Raw genomic sequence first — 11039 nt, forward strand, 5'->3', positions numbered from 1 at the left:
CATCCCAAATGCCTTCTGACTCACCCCCTGGCAACTGCTCTTTTTTGTTTTGTTTTTTTAATGTCTTCATAGTTTAAACTTTTCCAGCATATCATATAGCTGGAATAATGCAGTATATAACCTGTTCAGAATGGCTTCCTTTCACTTAATAATATGTATTTCAAGCTCCTCTTTGTTGTTTCATGGCTCAGTAGCTCATTTCTGTTTACCACTGAGTAATAGTCCATTGTCTGGATGAACCACAATTTATTTATCCATTCACCTATTGAAGGACACCTTGGTTGCTTCCAGGTTTTGGCAGTTATGAGTGAAGCTAGTGTAAACATCCACGTGTCAGGATTTTTGCAGACCTACATTTTCAGTTCCTTTGGATAAATATGAAGGAACACAACCACTGGATTATATGGACTAATGAGCTCATTTTTACCGACACTCATCAAATAAGAAAACACTGTTACCTACATTTCCTAGACAGACCACTGTGGCTTAAAAAATTCACTATTATTGGCTCAGATATGAACCTAGCTCTGTTTCACTCTGAAAGCCACATATGACTTCTAGGAGTAGGCAGAGTATAATGCCAATTTACCCATTAGGCAATGTAAAAGCACTGCTTAAGGTTCACGCTTTTCTTAGGGGCACATGCAAATGTTGCAGTTACTTTTAAAATTAAAAGGAAAAATGAATATTGTCCAGTCTAGATTATATTAATCTTTATATCAAAACAATCATAAAATACAGCTTTTAACCCCAACGAAGGGCCCCACAAAGGCAAAAGTACCTAAGGTCCACAGAAATCATAATGCACAGAATAGTTAATTTTGGGGAAACTGAAAACTGTGCTTCCCTCTAAATATGTGCCCAACCAATCTACGATAGCATTGCCTGTCCTCTGGGATTCAACAGCAAAACTGAATCATTTCTAACAGCTGCTTTTAAAGAGCATCTGATACCAGGGGCAGTTCTATACACAGACTGACAAAGCGTAGAAAGCAGAGCAGAGATAGAATAGAAGATGGGAACATTTCGGTGGAAATGTAGTAAGTGAGGTTTGATGAGAATATGGCTTCATGATCAGACAGCACGAGCCTGCCTGAGCACCTATGCTTGATTTCAATAAACATCCACTTTTTAGATGATTCCAGTTTCCTTGACTGGAAGAGTTTTGAAAACAAAAGTTAACTGGTACCTGTGTCTACATCTACCGTAAAATGACTTTTGCAGCGTGCTTGATTTTAAACAGACTCACATCTCTCAGGTCACCATAATACATTAACATAATTTTCTACTATGCAGATTTAAGGAAAAGACAACACCATTCTCTTGTTGGAATATGGATAGGTAAAAATCAAGGGAGCACAAAATATTATTTGCATGGAGTTTAAATCTCATTTTCCTTTTAAATTGGGCAGCCTTATTCAACAATTTCTGTGAAACCTCTGAGAGTCCAGTTGTGCCTGTCAAATTATATTAGTTATGCAGTCGAGTCTACCTTCAAGCTATCTAGCCCAAGGCCGACCATGAGACATGGCTGTTCCGCACAGTAATTTTGGGTGACAGCTTTTCCTGAGCTCATGCAAGTCTAGGAGGCAGTTAGAGACCAGAGGTCATTAACACTGCATTTGATTGCATAACATAACATGGCAATAATAGCAAAATATGTGTATATATACATACGGTGGGGTGAGAGAGAAAGAGAGATGGGATATAAATTTCTATAAAACAAATGCTTTTTTATTTTCAAACTGAAAATCTACAGACTCTCTCCCTCTCTTTCTGTGTCTCTCTTTCCCTCTCTCTCTCTCTATATATATATAATGTAAAGACTCCATTGACACTTTTTGGTTTTTTGCTTTGATATCTTCAATGTAATATTTCTGCTATTAATTTGTTCAAGAAAATATGTCCTATGGTGCAGGGAAGGAAATATGTATCTTTATAACATGTAAATTTATGTGCAGTTATATCCAAAGAAATGTAGATTTAAAATCCAAACCTTTCCACTGAGTATTACAAATAAATTTGCTAGAAGAATTTTCAATTTTCAGAAGAGAAGACACCAAAATATAGTAAATTGGAGATAGGGCCTAAGGAAGTCATTATAAAAACATTTTGAAGTCGTTAATTTTGTCTAATTTAAATGCTAGATGGTCAAATCAGCATGCATCCGTGCCATATGCTTTCCTCAGAGCTATTTTTGATTTGCACAAATGTTAGATGGATGGAGAATAAACTTAAAAGATGCTTTTTTTGTGGTTGGTGAGGTTGTTGGTGGTGCTTAGTGAAGCTGAATTCCAGCTCACCCTTTATTTTTTCTCTTTTCTCTTAGACTCCTTTGCACTTAGGCTTCTTCAGCCGGTACATACTCAGATATACTGCAGAAATAAGGCCATTGCCAGTTAATTAATTAAGTGGCGCCCAAGAGTAGAGAATGCAGGTTTAATTGGAAGGTAAAGAGGGTTAAAATTGTAATTATGATGAATGGATTGTCAGAGATTACTCTGGAGACTGCTGCCTGGTGTCAATGACTTGAAATTAAAAGGTTGAATTTCCCTATGTGACAATTTCCTTGTCACATAGCTTCTCCTGACCTGCTTTTTTAGGTGAGAATTCACCTATTAAATCAAGGCCTTTCATTTAGTTGGATAGATTTTTCCCAAATAAAGCCCTCGAGTAAGCACACCGTCCTGAAATGAATCACGGAAGTTAGTGGTCTATTTTAGTCCTACGTTTAATATTAAATAACAGAAAATGCACTTTAAAATGAACAAGTACGAAAGCAGAAATTTCTATATCTCTCTGAAGATAGACAGCCTAATAGGTTGTGAGGATTTACTAGGTGAAAAGAGGCATGAAGAGAAAGGAAGAGGAATGAAGGCTAGAGGAAGTTCTGATCTAAACACTCTTCTCTCCAGGTTACTCCTATAGAACATAATTAGACATAAGAACTGAGTGAATCTGTATTTGCCCTTGTAGTTTTCGCTTTGAGAAAACACATACAGGAACCAAAACAAGAGAAGCTTCTTTGTATGAAACTAGTTGAGAACAACTCACTGACCTAAAGGCTATTATTTCAAATATTAGCAGCTCAGACACTTGAATTTCTCAAGTTCATTCTTAGCTCTGATGCCAGCAAGCACAGGCACAACCACTTTTAAGATACAAAGGCCGGTTACCTCTGCTCTGGGAATCTGACAGGTCTGGGCTTTGCCATATACTAGCATAGACCTTGCTAGAGTTAGTTAATCTCTTTTAATCAAGTTCTCATCTGTGTTCAGGGAAGAATAAGACTGCCTTGATGAATAGATGATATAACAGATTTAAAGTTCCTAAGAACATCCCAAGCCTATAATAAAGTGCTCAAGAAATAACAGTTTAAGAAGATGATGTGGGCAGAGGAGAAATAAGGTATGACTAGCAACTCAGCTGAAATAGACTACCTTACATTTCTACAGTTTATGAGACTTATAAATTATGATTAGGGGTATACAGAGATTAGATGACTTGTGTTTTTGTATAAGAAATGATACTTTCAATTTTTCAAGAAACTAACAAGTAAAAAATCCTATCTCTCTCTCTCTCTCTGTGTGAGAGTGTGTGTTTGTGTGTGTGTGTAACAGAAAAAAAAACATATTTTTTTACAGTTACATACCTGGCTTGCTTTATTTATTTATTTAAATTCCAATGCCTTTAACTCACAGTGTTACATTAGTTTCAAGTGTACAATATAGTGATTCCACAGTTGCATATATTACTCAGTGCTCATGAAGCTAAGTGTAGTCTTAATCCTCTTCATCTATTTCACCTATCCCCCCACCCCCCATCTGCCCTCTGGTAACCATCTGGTTTGTTCTCTATAATTAAGAGTCTGTATTTTGGTTGGTCACTCTTTTTTTTCCCTTTGTTCACTGTTTTGTTTCTTAAATTCCACATGAGAGTCAAATCATATGGTACTTGTCTTTCTCTAATTGGCTTCTTTTGGTTAGCATTATACTTTCCAGCACCACCCATGTTGTTGCAAATGGGAAGAGTTCATTCTTTTTTATGGCTGTGTTTTATATCTATATCTATATCTACCACAACTTCTTTTCCATTCATCTATCAATGAACACTCGGCTCCTTCCATAGTTTGACTTTGTAAATAATGCTGCAGTAAACATAGCAATGCATATAACGCTTCAAATTAGTGTTTTTGTATTCTCTGGGTGAATACCCAGTAGTGTGATACTGGATTGTAGGATAGTTCTATTTTTGATTTTTTGAAGAACTCAAAAAAGGAGCTGCACCAGTTTGCTTTTCCGCCAATAGCACAAGGGTTCCTTTTTCTCCACATTCTCACCAACATTTGTTTTTTCTTGACTTTTTAATTTTAGCCATTCTGACAGGTGTGAGAATATCTCATTGTGGTTTTGATTTGTGTTTCCTTGATGACAAGTGATGTTGAGCATCTGTACGTCTTCTTTGGAGAAATGTCTTTTTACGTCTTCTGCCCATTTCAATTGGATTGCTTGTCTTTTGGGTGTTGAGTTTTATAATTTCTTTATATATTTTGGACACTAACCCATTATCAAGTATGTCATTTGCAAATATCTTCTCCCATTTTTTACTGGGGAGAAGTTACATTTTAACTTGCTTTCTTTATTGTCATCTACCTAGCATTTAGCATAGTGTCAGTATATAGGGAATGCTCGTAGAAATGTGTATGTGAGTTTGTGTGTGTGTATTAGATGCATGAGTATGTGTTAAGAAAGAACAGTACATTCCCTTTGGTTTGAGGGTACTTACATGGCACTTTGTGTCCTGACCGCTCTTTAAAATTACAAGAAACAGAGTAGAGAAAGTCATTTTGGTCCGGGGGAGAAGTAGGAATTTTGGCAGACTATGGTTGGGAAACCAAATGATTGGTCTTTAAGGTTGTTGAAAATGGCCTATGGTTGGTAACGAATCTACTAGTCTTGTCTCAGTGACTCAAAGCAAACTGAGCTCTTCCTATAGACTCCTTTGAATTCAGAAACAGTGAAGTGTGAATGAAGTTTTCTTCTAACATTTATCTTTGCTGTCCTCAGCTTCTGAAAATACTCTGTTAAACATTGTGTTCTGTTTCTCACCTTTTTCACTCAAAATTATATTTTTGAAATTGTTCCATGTTGCTATACAAAGATGTAGCCTATTTATTCTGCCCTTTGTACAGTATTGCATCATGTACATTTACTATATTTAATTCACCCATTTTCTATAGGTTTAAATCCAGGTTGTTCCCAATTCTTGACCACAGAACAAACTTTCCTCAGAATCTCTAATATCTGATGCCCATAGTGTAGTTCCAATAGCAAATATGTATATAACATACATCATTTCCTAAATTCATTTGACTATGGATTTTTTTTCTCAGAATCTTATAGAAATACAGTTCTATAGACTATAGTTTGGGAAACAATAGACTAGAGAAGTAACATGGATTAAATATCTATTTTTTTCTAAGAACGAATAATACAATATTATGTAATCAATGAAGAGGGGTGCCTGGGTGACTCAGTCGATTGGGTGTCTGACTTCTGCTCAGGTATGATCTCACAGTTCCTGAGTTTGAGCCCCATGTTGGGCTCTGTGCACACAGCTCAGAGCCTGGAGCCTGCTTTGGATTCTGTGTCTCTCTCTCTTTTGTTCCTCCCCTGCTTGAGCTGTGTCTCTGTCTCTCTCAGAGAGGCATTAAACATTAGAAATGTCTACAGCATAATATTTCAACTGTAGACAAACAACTGCTACAAAGTAAAAAGGATATAGTATATGTTATATGTTGTGCAGATCCTAAAGATCTCACTCAGATCCTTTAAAAGTTGTTTTGCTATTATAGTCAAAAAAATTAGCAAAAGTGATCCATCCAATTATTCTAAAAGCAAAGAGTCAGTGTGTATAATTTGTCAGGAACTATGCTAAATCCTAAAAATATAAAAATAAACAAGATAACAACCTTGTATTTATTGAAGGATCATACTGTTACTTACAGGAGATGACCACATAATTCAATTATTTTAAAAACAATTTAGTAAATGCATTGATCGATTTTGGACAAGGTACTGTAGAACATTAACAGTGCATACTTCTGGGGGAGTGGATGGGGGTAAAAGTTACAAACAGAGAGAGAGGGAGGCAAACCATAAGAAACTCTTAAATACAGAGAACAAACTGAGAGTTGATGGGGGGTGGAGGAGAGGGGAAAATGGGTGATGGGAATGGAGGAGGGCACTTGTTGAGATGAGCACTGGGTGTTGTATGGAAGCCAATTTGACAATAAATTATATTAAAAAAACAATGCATACTGCTAATTTAAAAATAAATTAAGCAGGGAGGATATGGAAGAGTGTAAGGAAATATAAGGAGTATAGGAAGAGCATGTTTAAGAGATTGTATGTGAAAGAAAGAAATAGAAAAGGAGAGATGAGGAAATGGAAAGGTGGAAACAGAAAAAAGAAAGAAAAATCTGTGTTTGATGCAGAAGACAGACCTTCGAAGAAGGAGACTTTACAGGTTCAGAGTCACCTGTAAATCAATAGTGTCTCTAAGAACGAAGACTAACATTAATAAGTGTGTGTAACTTTAGTGATGGGTTTTGAGTGATGAAAATCCCTAATGTCCCTCAGATGTGAATTCTGAAAGACCTATGAGGTCAAGCGCAGCCACAATGTTATCTCTATATCTTCTGCACCTAGGAGTGTGTCTGAAATATAGTCGGTGCCCAATAAATGTTGTATGGGTGAATGGATAAGAAGGGTGATAAGCCTGTATCAATTGGAACTATTAAGACATTTGATGAATTTTCATTTTAAGCCCAAAGAAAGCAGTGTTGCAGAAATTAAAGAGTTTTGGAATCAGGGTGGATTATTTGTAGATGTATGACCTTGAGCGAGTTATTCATCCATGATAAGCTTCAGCATCCTCATCTGAAAAACTAAGGAAGAGATTAAATAATTCATATGAAATGCTAATCTCAGGGCAGAGCAAAATGTCTCCTACCCAAAAGGGTAATTGCTTATTGTTCAATGACAAAGTGAATTAATTATGAAAGGGCCATGTTTTAGAGTGTTTGAACTTTAAAAGTTAAAGTCTGTTTACATTTGGTGTGTTTGAAAGTAGGAAGCTCTGAGAAGTTTTGTGAGCCTGAGAAAGAAAATTTTTTCCAAATTCTGAAAGAAGGACAAATTAGATCAGCAGGAAAAAACAAACAAGTTATCACCTATACCACTGACTGACTCTCTAAGATAGAGCAAATTTCTTAATTTCACTAGGCCTCGGTGAGATTTGTTTTTAAGACTGCATATTCTTAGAGCAGGTTTAGGTTCCTAGCAAAATTTAGGGGAAGTTATGGAGATTTCCCATGTGCCCTCTACCTCCACACATGAACAGCCTCTCCTATTATCACCACCCCCCCGCCGTCAAAATGCTACATCTATTACAACTGATGAACATACAGTAAGACATCATTATCACCCAAAGTCCACAGTTTACATTACTTTTGGTAATTGTTCACTCTTGGTGTTGTGGATTCTGAGTTTAGATAAATATACAATGACATGTATTCAGCATTATTCCATACAGAGTATTATCACTGTCCTAAAAATCCTCTGGGCTCCATCTATTCATCCCTCTTCCCCAACCCCTCCATTCACTGATCTCCACAGTTTCGCTTTTGTCATATAGTTGAAAACATACAATAAGTACATAGCCTTTTCAGAATGGCTTCTTTCACTTAGTAGCATGCATTTAAGTTTCCTCCATGTCTTTTCCTGTCTTGATAGCTCATTTCTTTTTTTTTTTAATTTTTAATGTTTTTATTTATTTCTGAGAGAGAGAGAGAGAAAGAGAGAGAGTGAGCGAGCAGGGGGGGTCAGAGAGAGAGAGAGGGAGACACAGAATATGAAACAGTCTCCAGACTCTGAGCTGGCTGTCAGCACAGAGCCCGATGCAGCGCTCGAACCCTCGAACCACGAGATTATGACCTGAGCCGAAGTTGGACGCTTAACCAACTGAGCCACCCAGGCACCCCAGTTCATTTCTTTTTAGAATTGAATAATATTCTATTGTCTGAATGTACCAAAGTTTATTCATTCACCTATTGAAAAGCATCTTGGTTGCTTTCAAAGTTTTAGCAATTATAAATAAAGCTCTTGTAAATAATTATGTGCATATTTTTGTGTGGACATATTTTTTTTTTACTCCTTTGGGTAAATGCAAAGGAGTGGGATTGCTAGATTGCATATGAATGTTTACTTTTATTTAGTGACATTCTAGCATTTTGTTACAGAGTTATATTATGATTAATGAGATAATATAAATTGATTGGCAGATTACCTGGTATATTGTAAAGGCTGAGTCAATGTTAATCATTTTTGGTGTCATTATTATCTCATAAAAGATATATAAAACTCAGTTCATTTTCACAGTAAGGATGGAGAAGTTGGTACAGAGGAAACGTCAGAGGAAAAGTATAAAAACATTTGATGATTAACTCTATATGAGGTGTCAGCATCTATTGCAATCCCAGGATGCGCTTGTTAAATTCTTGTTACTCTACACGGAAGGTATACTTTGCCTTGGGCCTCCTAGTTCCCCATACTCCCTTTGGACTAAGTAAGAAGGATAATTTTAAGTAATGGTTATCTAATTATTCATATAAGGGGAAAATACTGATAAATGCACTTCAAATATGAATCATATAAGCCTGACTAACAGCTAGGGTCAAGAGATACAGTGGAAAAGCACTAGACAGGTGGTCTGAAAAACTATGTTCACAGTCTAACCCTCTTTCTATGGGTTGTGATCTTCAAGAACTTGGATTTCAGTCTTAGTATTTCAGTTCTCTCAGCCCTTAAATGGGAATGAGACTACCCGATTGGTTACTTAGAGAACAAGAAGAAATAAGGAATGTCAAAGTAGTGCCTGAAATTTGCTAGGAAGTTAATAAATTTAAAATTAATCTTAATACCTGGAGTCACCAAAGAGCTTGCTCAGATTACGTTCCATGATAACAAATAAATCCAAAGTCATCAATCACCAATAACATCTTACCCAATTACTGTCCTTGGTTTTGAATACATGATTGCTTCAGTACATTTATAGATTTGTGTTTTTCTCTGTTCTCTAATCATAAAAGCACATTTCTTCATTGTAGAGAGTTTTGATGATAAAAATACATAGGAGGAAGCAAAAAAAAAAAAACAAAAAACCTTACTTATTTTTTTACCACCTGGAAATATATCATGTTAAAATTCTAAAATACTTCTTTCTGATATTTTGTCTTTCTGTACATAGGAAGCTAAATCTCTAGAAAGATAAATATATATTTCTAAAACTGATATGAAGTTATTTTTAAGTTTCATTTATGTTTTGTCTAGAAATATCCATAAAGATTACTTTTAAATATCTATACGTTAGCAATATATAATATAAAATTGTGACTTTCTTTTTTCTCCATCAAAATTATGCTTTTTTAAAAAATTTTTAAGGTTTATTTTTTGAGAGAGAGAGAGAGAGAGAGAAACAGATCATGAGCAGGGGAGGGTCAGAGAGAGAGGGAGACACAGAATCCAAAGTAGGCTCCAGGCTCTCAGCTGTCAGCACAGCCTGACACGGGAGTTGAACTCACGAACTGCGAGATCATGATCTGAGACAAAGTTGAACACTTAACTGACTGAGCCACTCAGGCGCCCCAATTATGCTGTTCTTATAAAGTTTTGTTTTTTATGGAAATATTTATTATTTTCTACTTGTTGCTTATTTCCATTCTCCACTTAAATAATATATTCAGAGACTATCAACAACATTCAAGCAGGCAGCAATCAGGGGAGAAAACAGTTATATGTAATGCTAGCCTAAGTGTAACAGTGAACTCTTTCATCTTGATTCTAAGCTCTAAGTCTACTTAGACCACTCCGAGGTCTTTGAAGTACCCACTTGGGCTAAAGCCACTCAGAGGGAAACAGCAAAATAAGTGGTTTGAAGCAAGCAAAAATATAAACCTTAAACCTTTTCCAGCTTTGCGTAATCATCATATTCACTTACTTTTGACTATATTTGCCTTGAGAGAGGTTAGGTTAACCAAAACTGATTTTCATTTTTATGTTAGATCCTCTGACAGTGACTTCTTAGCACAGAGCTATTTTGACAAATATTTAAATATTTGACAAACGTTTGACAATTCTCAGTTGTATTACTGCGAATCACTTTTAAATAACTTAATGATAATTGTAATGATAACATGGATCTGTTTACTACCTTTCAAAATTATTTTAAAATAATATTTGCTTACATGTTGGAGTAGCCAAATAATTAAATTTTCTCGGTTTTATTTTTAAGTAATCTTTACTGTGTCTGAACTCTCTGCCTCATGGTAAAAATACACAGATCATATGATCTCTGATCCCATTTTGGCGAAGCCATTGAAGATTCCTCCAAAGTGTCATTTGTCATGCGGAGAGAGGCTTACTCCAGAACCGTCAGTTTTTTTTATTGAAATGAAAACTGAGTACCTGCTATGTCTTAGACATTGAAAGTGTGACAATGAAGTCTAGACAAAGTCCAGTTCATGTGGAGCTTATGCTTCAGAGGGAAGAACTGAATAATGTATAAATTAATAATTTGCTGGATGATGTTATTAATAGATATTTATCATTTTGTAAGAGGTACATTCTCTTTCTTCATTTTGTTAACATATAAATGAACATCTTAATCTCTATATATCATAACGTTTAGTAGAATTTTTGTTGGTATTAGTAATGGTTTTTGTTTTGTTTTGTGTGTGTATTTTGATGATTGAACTCTGAACATTGCTGAACAGGGATGAAAGTGTGAGATTTTTGGAGTTGTTCACAAAGTTAGCCAAATTTAAATCATTCTCTATATATTATGAGTATATTCTCATACTAATGTTAACTACAATATGATATATCTGATACATTTTGAAATATATTTTATACACTCACCTAAGCAGCATATTATTAAAAAATATGAATGCTAAATATCATGGAATATCATTTTCTGAA

General features: G+C 35.4%; 1 protein-coding gene across 5 annotated transcripts in view; it reads left to right on the forward strand.

Moving 5' to 3' along the window:
- Window positions 1–11039, forward strand: part of PPFIA2 (PPFI scaffold protein A2) — a 471655-nt gene that overhangs the window by 263972 nt on the left and 196644 nt on the right. The window lies entirely within an intron of this gene.

The sequence above is a fragment of the Crocuta crocuta genome, unplaced genomic scaffold (genome assembly GCF_008692635.1).
Source record: "Crocuta crocuta isolate KB4526 unplaced genomic scaffold, BGI_CrCroc_1.0 scaffold317, whole genome shotgun sequence".
NCBI lineage: Eukaryota > Metazoa > Chordata > Mammalia > Carnivora > Hyaenidae > Crocuta > Crocuta crocuta.